The sequence below is a fragment of the Cherax quadricarinatus genome, chromosome 57 (assembly GCF_038502225.1).
Source record: "Cherax quadricarinatus isolate ZL_2023a chromosome 57, ASM3850222v1, whole genome shotgun sequence".
NCBI lineage: Eukaryota > Metazoa > Arthropoda > Malacostraca > Decapoda > Parastacidae > Cherax > Cherax quadricarinatus.
Window position 1 is genome coordinate 22,491,069 of NC_091348.1, and position 5,796 is coordinate 22,496,864.

Sequence of the window (5,796 nt, forward strand, 5' to 3'; positions counted from 1 at the left end):
AGGAATGATACTGTCTATAAGAGGAATGATATTGTCTATAAGAGGAATGATATTGTCTATAAGAGGAATGATACTGTCTATAAGAGGAATGATACTGTCTATAAGAGGAATGATATTGTCTATAAGATGAATGATACTGTCTATAAGAGGAATGATATTGTCTATAAGAGGAATGATACTGTCTATAAGAGGAATGATATTGTCTATAAGAGGAATGATACTGTCTATAAGAGGAATGATACTGTCTATAAGAGGAATGATACTGTCTATAAGAGGAATGATACTGTCTATAAGAGGAATGATACTGTCTATAAGGGGAATGATACTGTCTATAAGAGGAATGATACTGTCTATAAGAGGAATGATATTTTCTATAAGAGGAATGATACTGTCTATAAGAGGAATGATATTGTCTATAAGAGGAATGATACTGTCTATAAGAGGAATGACACTGTCTATAAGAGGAATGATACTGTCTATAAGAGGAATGATACTGTCTATAAGAGGAATGATACTGTCTATAAGAGGAATGATATTGTCTATAAGAGGAATGATACTGTCTATAAGAGGAATGATATTGTCTATAAGAGGAATGATACTGTCTATAAGAGGAATGACACTGTCTATAAGAGGAATGATACTGTCTATAAGAGGAATGATATTGTCTGTAAGAGGAATGATGCTGTCTATAAGAGGAATGATACTGTCTATAAGAGGAATGATACTGTCTATAAGAGGAATGATACTGTCTATAAGAGGAATGATACTGTCTATAAGAGGAATGATACTGTCTATAAGAGGAATGATACTGTCTATAAGAGGAATGATACTGTCTATAAGAGGAATGATACTGTCTATAAGAGGAATGATATTGTCTATAAGAGGAATGATACTGTCTATAAGGGGAATGATACTGTCTATAAGAGGAATGATACTGTCTATAAGAAGAATGATACTGTCTATAAGAGGAATGATACTGTCTATAAGAGGAATGATATTTTCTATAAGAGGAATGATACTGTCTATAAGAGGAATGATATTGTCTATAAGAGGAATGATACTGTCTATAAGAGGAATGACACTGTCTATAAGAGGAATGATACTGTCTATAAGAGGAATGATACTGTCTATAAGAGGAATGATACTGTCTATAAGAGGAATGATATTGTCTATAAGAGGAATGATACTGTCTATAAGAGGAATGATATTGTCTATAAGAGGAATGATACTGTCTATAAGAGGAATGACACTGTCTATAAGAGGAATGATACTGTCTATAAGAGGAATGATATTGTCTGTAAGAGGAATGATGCTGTCTATAAGAGGAATGATACTGTCTATAAGAGGAATGATACTGTCTATAAGAGGAATGATACTGTCTATAAGAGGAATGATACTGTCTATAAGAGGAATGATACTGTCTATAAGAGGAATGATACTGTCTATAAGAGGAATGATACTGTCTATAAGAGGAATGATACTGTCTATAAGAGGAATGATACTGTCTATAAGAGGAATGATACTGTCTATAAGAGGAATGATACTGTCTATAAGAGGAATGATATTGTCTATAAGAGGAATGATACTGTCTATAAGAGGAATGATACTGTCTATAAGAGGAATGATACTGTCTATAAGAAGAATGATACTGTCTATAAGAGGAATGATACTGTCTATAAGAGGAATGATACTGTCTATAAGAGGAATGATACTGTCTATAAGAGGAATGATACTGTCTATAAGAAGAATCATACTGTCTATAAGAGGAATGATATTGTCTATAAAAGGAATGATACTGTCTACAAGAAGAATACTGTCAATAAGAAGAATGATACTGTCTATAAGAGGAATGATACTGTCTATAAGAGGAATGATACTGTCTATAAAAAGAATGATACTGTCTATAAGAAGAATGATACTGTCTATAAGAAGAATCATACTATCTATAAGAAGAATTATACTGTCTATAAGAGGAATGATTCTGTCTATAAGAAGAATACTGTCTATAAGAAGAATGATACTGTCTATAAGATGAATGATACTGTCTATAAGAAGAATGATACTGTCTATAAGAAGAATGATACTGTCTATAAGAAGAATACTGTCTATAAGAAGAATGATACTGTCTATATGAAGAATGATACTGTCTATAAGAAGAATAATACTGTCTATAAGAGGAACGATACTGTCTATAAGAAGAATGATACTGTCTATAAGCTGAAAGATACTGTCTATAAGAAGAATGATACTGTCTAAAAGAAGAATGATACTGTATATATGAGGTATGATTCTGTCTATAAGAAGAATGATACTGTCTATAAGAAGAATAATACTGTCTATAAGAAGAATGATACTGTCTATAAGAAGAATATTGTCTATAAGAAGAATGATACTGTCTATAAGAAGAATGATACTGTCTATAAGAATGATACTGTCTATAAGAATGATACTATCTGTAAGAAGAATGATACTGTCTATAAGAGGAATGATACAGTCTATAAGAAGAATGATACTGTCTATAAGAAGAATGATACTGTCTATAGGAAGAATGATACTGCCTGTAAGAAGGATGATACTGTCTATAAGAAGAATGATACTGCCTATAAGAAGAATGATACTGTTCGTAAGAAGAATGGTACTGCCTATAAGAAGAATGATACTGTCTATAAGAAGAATTATACTGTCTATAAGAAGAATGATACTGTCTATAAGAATGATACTGTCTATAAGAATGATACTATCTGTAAGAAGAATGATGCTGTCTATAAGAAGAATTATACTGTCTATAAAAAGAATGATACTGTCTATAGGAAGAATGATACTGTCTATAAAAAGAATGATACTGTGTATAGGAAGAATGATACTGTTTATAAGAAGAATGATGCTGTCTATAAGAAGAATGATATTGTCTATAAGAAGAATGATACTGTTTATAAGAAGAATGATACTGTCTATAAGAGGAATGATACTGTCTATAAGAGGAATGATACTGCCTATAAGAAGAATGATTCTATCTATAAGAAGAATGAGACTGTCTATTAGAATGATGCTGTTTATAAGACGAATGATACTGTCTATAAAAAGAATGATACTGTCTATAAGAAAAATGATACTGTCTATAAGAAGAATGATACTGTCTATAGGAAGAATGATACTGTCTATAAGAAGAATGATACTGTCTATAAGAACAATGATACTATTTATAAGAAGAATGATACTGTCTATAGGAAGAATGATACTGTCTGTGAGAAGAATGATACTGTCAATAAGAATGATACTGTTTATGAGAAGAATGATACTGTTCAGTTCCTTCCAGCAGAAATTTCCACTCTTTATAATTCGTTCTCCCGTCTTGGCTACCCTTCCCATTTCATAGACTCTGCCCTCTCACGTGCTAAACGCAATTTCTTCTCTCCCAAACTCTCTACTCATGGGAACTCTTCTATCCTCTGCCTTCCCTACATTTCCGGTCTTTCTAATCTCAACAATTCTCTCCGTCCCTTAGACATCAAGCTTACCTTCCGCCAGACTAACACTCTTCGCACTAATCTCGTTCATACCTCTCCTCCCTCTACAGATGTTCCTGGTGTCTACTCTATTTCTTGCTCCTCCTGTCCTCTTCAATACTTTGGAGAAACTGGTCGATCTCTTTCTGACAGACTTAGGGAGCACAAAAATAGTGTTAGGCTTGCCGACACTAACAATGCTCTTTTCTGTCACGTCAGAGATCATAGCCATCCTATTGACTGGTCTTCTGCTAAAACTCTCTTCCCTACTTCCAACTCGAACAGTCGCCGTTTAGTTGAATCTTCTCTTATACACAACTTTCCTTGTATGAACCTTAGCCCTGGCTTCGTCTCTGTAGATGCCTTCCTCTCCCACTACATTGTAAAATGCTCCAAACTTCAGAACACCCGTGACTTAACCTGAATCCTCTTTTTTTTCTTCTTCTTCTTCTTTTACTTCTTCCTCTTCCCCTTTCCTCTCTCCTTTTCTCCTCTGGGTTGTCTTTCTCTCTCCTGTCTCGTGTTTCTGTTCCTTCTTTATTTTATTTCACCACTTCCCCTTTCACGCACCTCGGTGCGCTTGCTCTCCCTCTGTGGGTTTCTAGCTCTCTTGCAGTGCTCCCCTTCCTTTGTATTTGACTGGCTCGTCTTCCTTATTTCCCACTTCTACCACTACCACTACTACTACCTCTTCTTCTTCTACTACAACTTCTGATGAAATTAGACACATGTACGGCGTCTGGTTGTCTTTGTTGTGGACGTTTCGCCATCCAGTGGCTGGCTGGATGGCGAAACGTCTACGGTGGGGATGCCCAGGTGTTGTGCATGTGTCATTTCATCCTGTCGGTATTATATACAATTCTTGTACTACTACTACTACTACTACTACCACTACTACTACCTCCACCTCTTCCTGCCTATATATAGCCGTCCTGCTCCTCCTCTGTTAGTGTGACTCTGTCAATGGTCCAAGTCGGACCGAAACGTCGTCGTAAGCTTCTGTCTTTTATGTGCGGGTTATTTGTGTATCGTTCCAGTCACGGTATTGTGCCTTTTTGTTATTTATTGATACTGTCTATAAGAAGAATGATACTGTCTATAAGAAGAATGATACTGTCTATAAGAAGAATGATACTGTCTATAAGAAGAATGATACTGTCTATAAGAAGAATGATACTGTCTATAAGAAGGATGATACTATCTACAGGAAGAATGATCCTGTCTATAAGAAGAATGATACTGTCTATAAGAAGAATGATACTGTCTATAAGAAGAATGATACTGTCTATAAGAAGAATGATACTGTCTATAAGAAGAATGATACTGTCTATAAGAAGAATGATACTGTCTATAAGAAGAATGATACTGTCTATAAGAAGAATGATACTGTCTATAAGAAGAATGATACTGTCTATAAGAAGAATGATACTGTCTATAAGAAGAATGATACTGTCTATAAGAAGAATGATACTGTCTATAAGAAGAATGATACTGTCTATAAGAAGATATCCATCATTTTAGTTTGAGTGCAAATTTGCAATTTTACTGAAATTGATATAAGTAATTTGGAAGTGATGGAATCAGATCGACATCAAACTTTCAGTGTTCTAAAATGAAGTTTTCATTCATTTTGTGATGCGTATATTTCAATAAATCAGATTTTAAATGTATTGTTTTCCATGCAATAAACAGAGAATGACTTTTCCGATCGATTTCAAACTATAAACACTGGTATAACTGAAACGAAATTACTGCATTGATTTCGGCCTGTGTTTTCAAACTTGTCATTTTTAAGCAACTTTATATAAATAACAACTAAAATATTTGTATATACACATAAAAGCCGGATTATTTGTGTATTGTTCCAGTCATGATATTGTTCCATTGTGTTATTTTTTTTTTAAATATTTGTTTCTCAGGATTACAAAAAATTTTTAAACAGAATAGAGATGCCAAAAGAAAACTATAAAAATATTGGTTCCATGTATTTTTTTTAAGTTTAAGGAGAAAATTGGTCCCTAGAAAATCCAGTTCTTAGCAACCAATTTTCTAATCTTCCTTCAGAAAAAACTTTAAAACCTCGAGAATGCCCTATTCGATGGGCTTTAGATTTACAAAGCTGAATTTTTGCTTGTAGGGCAATATTTTGGGGCTGGTTTCTTGTGTGGTGCTTCATCGTTATTGTTATTTACACCATTCACATTTTTTTTCGTTTCTGTGTCAAAACTGGAAAAAAGTTCCCTATGTTCGGCTTTTAATCTTCAATAACATTAATGTGTTCTACTGACTG